The sequence below is a fragment of the Hemitrygon akajei genome, chromosome 1, assembly GCF_048418815.1.
Source record: "Hemitrygon akajei chromosome 1, sHemAka1.3, whole genome shotgun sequence".
NCBI classification, from domain to species: domain Eukaryota; kingdom Metazoa; phylum Chordata; class Chondrichthyes; order Myliobatiformes; family Dasyatidae; genus Hemitrygon; species Hemitrygon akajei.
Window position 1 is genome coordinate 25,688,686 of NC_133124.1, and position 10,078 is coordinate 25,698,763.

Below are 10,078 nucleotides of genomic sequence, written 5' to 3' on the forward strand. Positions count from 1 at the left end.
CATACCCTAGGCCCTTATGAAAGGGCTCAGCCAGAAATGCCGTCTGTACTCTTTTCCGTAGATGCTGCCTGGCCTGCTGAGTTCCTCCAGCATTTTGTGTGTGTTGTTTGGATTTCCAGCATCTGCAGATTTTCTCTTGTTTATCCTCGGGCTGTGTTGGTGCTAACATAAAATGATGCATTTCACTGAAGGTTTCAATGTGATAACTTAATCTAATGTGACAAAGGATAGTTGAAGGAAGGAAATAAAAAAGTATCTTCCGAAAATATTTTTGGATTAGAAGCTAGTTATTGGTAACAATAGTTATTGGGGAATATAGCCTGTTTCTAATTTGCGTTATTTGGAAGGAAGTATTCAGGTACTTAGTATTGAAAACATCAAGAGCATTCCCAGGTGTTCAATTAAGTTTCAAAGCAAGCTGTTCCATCAGACATAAATGTAAAAAGCTAATCTCATTTACAGTTGGTTAAAGAAGAGGCTTTGGTTCCATTCATTATCCAAAGTTCAAGATTCAAATTTATTCATCAAAAATACATCGAAACACACCTAGTGTCAGCTGTGTCACTGGGTTTATAAGATCATAATATAAGATAATGCAAAGAGAGCAGGAATTAATTTTCACCAAGAATAACATAATTTTGCAAAAATAGTAAAAAAAAACTGAAGTACTCATTTTAATGACTGGAAATAAAGTGGACTAATTCTGAAGATCAAACACGAGGAAATCTGCAGATGCTGGAAATTCAAACAACACATACAAAATGCTGGTGGAACACAGCAGGCCAGGCAGCATCTATAAGGAGAAGCACAGTCGACGTTTCGGGCCGAGACCCTTCGTCAGGACTAACTGAAAGGAAAAATGTAAGAGATTTGAAAGTAGTGGGTGGAGGGGGAAATGCGAAATGATAGGAGAAGACCGGAGGGGGTGGGATGAAGCTAAGAGCTGGAAAGTGATTGGCGAAAGTGATACAGAGCTGGAGAAGGGAAAGGATCATGGGACAGGAGGCCTCAGGAGAAAGAAAGGTGGGGGGGAGCACCAGAGGGAGATGGAGAACAGGCAGAGTGATGGGCAGAGAGAGAGAAAATAATTTTAAAAATCAGTAGATAAGCCGTCTCCAGAGATGGAGACAGAAAGATCAAGGAAGGGGAGGGAGGTGTTGGAAATGGACCAGGTAAATTTGAGAGCAGGATGAAAGTTGGAGGCAAAGTTAATGAAGTCAACGAGCTCAGCATGCGTGCAAGGGGCAGCGCCAATGCAGTCGTCGATGTAGTGAAGGAAAAGAGGGGGACGGATACCCATATAGACTAGGAACATGGACTGTTCCACAAAGCCAACAAAAAGGCAGGCATAACTGGGACCCATACGGGTGCCCATGGCTACACCCTTGGTTTGGAGGAAGTGGGAGGAGCCAAAGGAGAAATTATTGAGAGTAAGAACTAATTCCGCTAGACGGAGGAGAGTAGAATTGCCAAGAGTTTTAAAAAATGGAGAATTGAGAATAAGGATAGGGCAATAGATGTTGTCCACGTGGATTTTAGTGAGGCATTTGACAAGGTCCCTCATGGTAGGTGGATTAAGAAGTGAAGATGTATGGGTCAACAGTGACTTGGTAGTTAGGATACAGAATTGGCGTGCCCATGGAAGACGAGTAGTTATGTCAGGGTGTTACTATACCTAGAGATCTGTGACCAGTGGTGTTTTCCAGGAACTGGTGTTGGAGCCTCTTTTGGTGGTGAAGTATAAAAATGACTTGAATAAAAATGTAGATGGTTATGTTAGTAAGTTTGCCAGTGACATTAAGATTAGTGGAGTTGTGGACAGTGTAGAGGATACAGAAGAATAGAGATGAGTTACAGATATGGCTGGAAAAAATGGTAGATGGAGTTTAATTTGAGCTAATATGAGGTGTTACACTTTGGGGGGCCTAATGTAAGAGGAAAATATGGAAGTGCCCTTAATTGAGATAAATTAGGGTGGATAGATCCCCAGGGCCTGACAATATGTTCCCTCAGACCCTGTGGGAGGCTAGTGCAGAATTTTCAGGGGCCCTAGCAGAGATAATTAAAATATCCTTGGGCATGGGTGAGGTATTGGAGGATAGCTAGTGTTGTTCCGTTGTTTAAGAAAGGCTCTAAGAATAAGCCAAGAAATCATAAGCCAGTGAGTCTGACATCAGTAGTGGGAAAGTTATTGTAAGGTATTCTAAGAGATTGGATCTATATGCGTTCGGAGAGACAGGGACTGATCGGTTAGAGATAGTTAACATGGCTTTCTGCATGGTAAATCGTGTCTAACCAATCTTATAGTTTTTCGAGGAAGCTACCAGGAAAGTTGATAGCAAGTTGATAGAAAGTTGAGTCAAGGCAGTAGATGTTGGACTTTAGCAAGGCTGGGAGGTTAGTCGAGAAGGTTCAGTCATTTGGCACTCAAGATGAGGTAGCAAATTGAATTAGATATTGGCTTTGTGGAAGAAGCCAGACGGTAGTAGTAGAGGGTTGCCACTCTGACTGAAGACCTGTGACTGGTGGTGTGCTGCAGGGGTCAGGGCTGGGTCTGTTGTTGTTTGTCATCTATATCAAGGACCTGGATGATAATGTGGTAAACTGGATCAGCAAATTTGCAGATGACACGGATCTTGCCGATGACATGTAGCCAGTGAAAAGGCAGGCTTAACTTGAGCCCATGCAGGTGCCCATAGCTACACATTGAGTGGGAAGAAAGTTCAAGGAGCCAAAAGGGAAATTGTTGAGGGTGAGGACCAGTTCAGCCAGACAGAGGAAGGTGGTGGTGGTGAGAAACTAGTTGGGTTTTTTGTTGAGAAAGAAGTGGAGATCTTTAAGGCTGCCTTGATAGGGAGATAGAAATATAGAGGGACTGGACTTCCATAGTGAAAATGAGGTGATTAGGGCAAGGGTCAAGGAGGAGTGCTGAAGTCAAGCCGGTTGATGTCTCATCGGTAATTAGAGATGAAAAGATCCAGAGCAGGCAGAGACCCAGAGTGGGGTGTCCAAGAGGAAGAAGAGGAGGAGGGTGGAGGCAAGAGAAGGGGTCATAGCTGAAGAAGTGGACCTGGAGACGAAGACGACGGAAGAAAAGTTCTGTTGTGCTGGGTGCAGATCTCACTGAGGTGTAGGCGAAGGAGGACAAAGGTAAGGCCCTTGCTGAGGACGGAACTTCCCGCCCCAGCAACGGTGAAGGCACGTCTGGGATTAGAGTTGGGATCAGAGGAGAGGAGAGAGTCAAGGTGTTCAACGAAAGTAGGGTGGGAGGAATACTGAGGCTCAGAGGGCCCAAATAGTGATGGGGAAGCCTGAGAGATCCACAATTTGGGAGTAGTGATGGGGGGAAGGGGCGCCCAGCGGCCCTGCAGCAATGTGAAAGGTCTCGGCTTGGAGTTGGAGGCAGCCAATGTCGCAGCTGGATATCATGTAATTGGCAGTTGAAAAATATCCAGAGTCATTGTATATAAAACTCTGGTTAGGCCACACTTGGAGTATTGAGTACAATTCTGTTTGTTCCATTACTGGAAGAATGTGGAGGCTTTGAAAAGGCTGCCAAGATTGGAGAGTTTGAACTAACAGCAGAGGTTGAATAAACTTGAGTCATTTTGTGTGGAGGCTGATGAGAAACCTAATAGAAATATGTGACATTATGAGGAATGTCAAGCACTAGAGGACATGCATTTAAGGTGGAGCGGTCAAGTTTTCTTTTAAAACAGAGAGGGATAGGTCCCTGGAACACCCTGCCAGGAAGGATGCAAGTGTGATAGTTGCATTTAAGACGCTAACAAGTGATCCTGCAGGAATGGAGGGGTATGGATCACTAGCAAACAGAAGAGAACTATTTTAATACAGCACCCTGTTCAGCAGAGATGTTGTGGGCAGAAAGACCTGTTCATGCACTGCACTTTTCTTTTTTTTAAATATAATTTAACAAGGCATGTGCATATGTTCTGGGTGGCGGGATGGAGATGCGTCTCTGTAAAGGTGGTGTAAGACACTCATTCTAACTTTGCTAGCCTGCAGGTCGCCCTTGGGCAAGGTGTAGCACCTGCTTAGCCTCCCCCCTGCCCCAATCAGGGTCACATGAAGCCGCGGGTGCAGGTGGTGGTTGGTGGTATGAGCAGCTGGTGCGTACCACAAGTCCTGGTTACGCGACCACTGACGCCAGGCAGACTGTCACCGAAGGATACTGATAATGGCTGGGGTCACCCATCTTGTAAAGACGCTGCCCAGAAGAAGGCAATAATAGGAAAAAAATTGCTGAGAACAATCATGGTCGCCTACGCCATACAACATGGCACATAATGAAAATGATGATTATAATGACAACATCAGTTCAGTATCATGTCCACTATGGTAATGAGCTGGTCCATTCTATGTCTTGCTGTGGACCTTGCCATGCAGAGGATCCAGTTTTGAAGCTCGCTTCAGGCTTGGATACTCAATCTGTATGATCATGAACCGATGGCAAGGAAAGGAAATAGTTAGCAACAAGGGTATTATTTTGTGGAGGAGCCATGTCTCTGGCATCCCTGTTCTGGACTCTTCCTATCACTCCAAACTAAGTGGAATGAATCTGTTCCTCAAAGGGCTATAAGCTTCGGACTGAAGCTGGTCATATCGACAAATATAATGATCACTTCATGCTATTGAAGCAAGAGTGATACACAGCTGATGAATTAGAAAACTGACTTCAGCAAGTAAAAATGAATATATCTTCCAGGAAATGTAAACTTTTCATCATGTGGAAAACATAAAATAATTGAAGAAAGACTTAACAGAATGTGTGCACCATGTTCTAAAATAATCTGTTGTTTATTATTTTGATTTAGGCTGCGTACTGTCCAGTCCACTGATTAAGTAATCATTGCTCTTCATGACCAATATAAACAGACAGTACAATGTAATGAACCTGCAAACAGTACTCTATAATTTTGTAATTAGAATGGTAACTATTATTGACTGAAAATTAGTCATGCAGTCATAGAGCACTAGAGCTCAGAAACAGTCTGTTCACTCCGTGCTGAATTCTTATTCTGCCTAGTCCATCAACCATAGCCCTACATACCCTTCCCACCCACGTACCGATCCAAATTTCTCTTAATCATTTCTCTATTATATTTGAATTATAAACCTTAATGCTAAAGTCTTAAAATATCTAATATATTTGAGCACTGGGGTTTGAATTTTGCTCTGGTAATTGATACGTCACTCTTCCCAGCAGTTCATTACTTTTGTATCCTGTCACACTTTCTACTGTGTCACGTCATAATGAATGCCCAACCACCACATTAAATGTTGTCAACTGCTTGATGGCTCAGACGTTTCTCCAAAGTCTGCACAACATTGTGGGCTGAAAGGCCTGTAGTGTGCTGAAATGTCACGTGTTTGTACCTTAGCTGAAGCGTGAACTCTCAGATCTATCTCCCTCTCAATTATATCCAGGAAAAAGTTACAGTTTACTATTTTCTAACACTTGGACACTAATTAAACAATATGAACACCATCTGAAGAGGGCTTCATTAAATGCTGCAAGATTCTTCATCACATTGATATAATTACAATGATATATGTTCCTATTGGAAAGCTGTAATGTGCAGGATTTTCATTTCAAAATGTAAATACCTTTCCCCAACCTCTTCAATAATTACCTCTTTGTTTACTGAATAGTTCCCCAAAGGAAATGCTGGCACATCATTTTGTCAATACCCTTGGAGATTAGTTGAAATCATTCATTAAAGTATTCATAATTTTCTAATTAGCTGAAAATTTCTTAAAACATCTATGAGATGCGAGAGTCCCCAGTGTCCTATACCAGTCTGCACCAAGCCTATCCCAACGTGCAAGCCAGTTACTATGTCCCAATACAATAACTGAGCTGTTCTCCTCATCTCTATTACTGGTGCTGTCTGTATCATAACTTGGATCAAATCAGCATGAAGATCATGAGATGGAATTGGGCCATTCAGCCATCGAGTTTATTCCCCATGGCTGTTTTTATTTTTAACCTATTTTCCTTCCTTCTCCCCAGAACCCTTAACCAACCCACCCCCCCCCCCATAAATTTCTGCTTAAATATACCCAGAGAGTTGACCTCCAATAATCCTGCTAGCAATGAATCCCACAGATTCACCACCCTTTGGGTGAAGAAGTTCCTCCTCTCAGCTTTAAAGAGATGTCCCTTTTGTCCGAGACTTTGCCATGAGTTATTGTTATTCATAGGAATTTAAAGGGAAACATTATGAAATTCATGAGTTGACATTCTAAAGGTTACAAGCTTAACTCCTTACGATCTATGAAACACAGTATCGTTTTTGCATTTTATCTTGCCACATCTTTTTAAAGATATTTATTTGGCATGCATGCTGAGATACTTCTTCAATCTGCTCAGCCAGTCTTTCAACAGACGACTGCAAATGCTGGTGATCTCACTCTACTTGCAAAGCTTTTTTAAAAAAAATTTTGTTTTGCTAATTGTGAGGTTTAATTTCACTTCTTGCTTGTCTACAGATTGTGCGCTCAAGCGAAGTTATAGATAGCGTGGGGGAGGGAGAACGTTTTTCCCACTGCCTTGCTCAGCGGTAACCCCAGTGAAATCTTGGGTACGGAGTCTACCGGAGTGAATTAAGTAGCTGCGAGATGGAGGTACCGATGCAACAAAGCACACCGAACCTCATAGCATCCTAGCACATCATAAGCTTAACCTGCTTGAGTCTAAAGTTTAAGGCAGGGAATTGTTCTGGGAGAGGAGCTCTGAAGAAACAAAGTAAACTGCATTCCTCTGCTCTGAGTGCTAGCTCTGATGTAGTAGTTCTTCGCTTCAAATTTTTGTGGACAAATGCAGGTGGCAGGAGAGAACACTTCAATGCGCTTCAAAAACCACAAGACCTTTGCTTTCACGTTCTCAATATTTTGGTCAGTCTGCTGATTAGTCGTGACTATGTGCAAAATAATTCATTCTGTGGAGGAGCAGGGAGTCACTACAAACAGCTTTTGGATTTCCACATTTAACATTGTATGCTCTAGTTATCCCTGGTTTCATAGTGTGTCAGTGGAAAATCCTGATGGTTTCATCATATTAAATAATCCATGTTTTTATAACTGCAAGATTTTTATGTAGATGCTTGCCATCTGTCGTACTACATCAGAACATAATAATCCTTAGTGTAATAAAGCTATTATGAGGAGATAAGCATGGTTTTTCCTTTGGAAGAAGTACTGAGCAAGTTCAGCAAACACTGAATCAGAATCGGGTTTAATATCACCGGCATATGTTGTGAAATTTGTTAACTTTACAACAGCAGTACAATGAAATGCATCATAAATAAATAGAGGGAAAAAAAACAAGTTACAGTAAGTATGTTTATGTGTAATAAATAGTTAAGTTAAAATAAGTAGTGCAAAAAAAAGATTAAAAAGTAGTGAGGTAGTGTTCACAGTTCAATGTCAATTCAGAAATTGGATGGCAGAGGGGACTAAGTTGTTCCTGAATCGCAGGAAATACAGGACATTGAAGAAACATATACTTAGTGGCCACCTTAGTAGGTATCTGCTGTACCTAATAAAGTGGCCACTGGGTGTACATTCATGGTCTTCTGGTGTTGTAGCACATCCACTTCAGGGTTCAATGTGTTGTGCATTCAGAGATGCACTTCTGCACACCACTGTTGTAACACTTGGGCCATTCTCGAACTTCTCTCAATTAACAAGGTGTTTTCACCCACAGAACTGCCGCTCACTGGATATTTTTTGGTCTTTGCACCAGTCTCTGTAAAAGTAGAGATGCCAGGCAGGATAGTGGAATACCAGGATGGTGAAGTTGCTCCCCTTGTGGGAAGTGGGAGGGCAGAGAGACCTCCTGTGTCCCTGACGACTACAGCTGCGAGAACAGCATCCTGCTGCAGTTTCTAATAATCCACGTTGAGGAGTTGGAGAAAAAATGATCCAATATTACATGTATTTGTTGGAAAAAGTATGTGAATCTTTGCTTTCAGTAACTCGTGTGACCCCCTTGACCAGCAATAACTTCAACCAAACATTTCCAGTAACTGATCAATCCTGCACGTTGGCTTGGAGGAATTTTAGGCCATTCCTCCTTACAAAACTGCTTCAACTCTGGGATGTTGGTGGGTTTCATGCATGAACTGCTTGCTTCAGGTCCTTCCACAAGGTCAAGTCTTTGACTCAGCCATTCTAAAACACTAATTTTCTTCTTCTTAAAGGATTCCGTTGCTGATCTACTTTTGTCTTTTGGATCATTGTCTTGTTGCATTATCCAACTTCTATTAAGCTTCAGGTGACAAACAGCTACCCTGACATTCTCCAGTAAAATATCTTGATACAATTTTAAAAGGTTCAAAAGGTACATTTAATGTCAGAGAAATGTATACAATATACATCCTGAAATGCTTTTCCTCCGCAACGATCCACGAAAACAGAGCAGTGCCCCAAAGAATGTACGACAGTTAAACGTGAGAACCCCAAAGTCCCCCCTCCCACGTGTAATCAGCAGCAAACAACAATTTTGAATTAATTCTTCCCTCAACAACTGCAAGCTGTCCAGGCCCTGAGGCAGCAAAGCGGCCCCAAACCCCAAACCAAACCCCAAACCCTTCCATCGTGCTTCACAGTTGGGATGAGGTTTTGGTGTTGGTGTATAGTGCCCTTTCTTTTCCAAGCATTTCTGCCAAAAAGTTCAACTTTTCTCTCATCCACCCACAGACCATTGTGCCAGAATCGTTGTAGAGCGTCCAGGTGGTCTTTTGAAAACTTGAAACATGCAGCAATGTTTTATTTTGGAGAGCAGTTGGTTCCTCCATGATCTCCTTCCATGAACATCATTCGTGTTCAGTGTTTTTCTTATAGTGGACACATGAACAGAGACTTTAGCAAGTTCTAGATATTTCAGCTGGTCTTTTGCTGTTACCCTTGTGTTACGTATTTTTTCACTTTCTTCAGCTTTGCACGTTGCGCTCTTGGTGTGATCTTTGCAGGATGCCCACTCCCAGGGAGAGTAGCAACAGTACTGAGTTTCCTCCATTTGTAGACAATTCCTCTTACTGTGGACTGATGAACTCTTAGGTCTTTAGAAATGCTTTTGTGGCCTCTTCCAGCTTCATACATATCTACAATTCTTCTTCTAAGGACCTCTGAAAGTTGTTTTGATTGAGGCATGGTGTACATAAACAGATGACTTTCTTGTGTCTTTCTTTATAGGCCTCTACAACCCACACCTCCAATCTCATCTCATTGATTGGAACACCAGACTCCAAATAACTTTTCTAGAGGGCATTACCCCAGAATTAGATAGATTAGGAGAATGGGCAGATGGAATATGGTGCACTTTAGTAGAAAAATGAAGAGGTTGATTATTTTCTAAATGGAGAGAAAATACAGAAAACTGAGGTGCAAAAGTAGTTGGGAGTCCTTGTGTGGATTCCCTAAAGGTTAATTTGCAGGTTGAGTCAGTGGTGAGGAAGGCAAATGCAATGTTAGCATTCAGTTCAAGATGACTAGAGCATAAAAGCAAGGATGTAATGTTGAGACTTGATAAAGCACTGGTGAGGCCTCACTTGGAGTATTGTGAGCAGTTTTGGGCCCCTTATCACAGAAAGGATGTACTGAAACTGGAGGAAGTTCAAAGGAGTTTAATGAAAATTATTCCAGGATTGAATGGCTTGTCATATGAAAAGTGTTTGATGGCTCTGGGTCTGTATTTACTAGAATTCAGAAGAATGAGGGGTGAACTCATTGAAACCTTTTGAATGGAGAAAGGCCTTAACAGAGTGGATGTTTGTTATGGTGGGAGAGTCTAAGATTAAAGGACACAGCCTCAGAATGGAGAGGTGTCCTTAGAACAGAGATGCGGAGCAATTTCTTTGGGCAGAGAGTGGTGAATCTTTGGAATTCATTACCACAGGCAGCTGTGGAGGCCAAATCTTTATATATATTTAAGGAGATGTTGATAGGTTCTTGACTGGTGAGGGCATGAAGAGATATGGGGAGAAGCCATATGGGAGACAGGGGCTGAGAGGAAAATTGGATCGGCCATGGTGAGATGGTGGAACAGATTCAG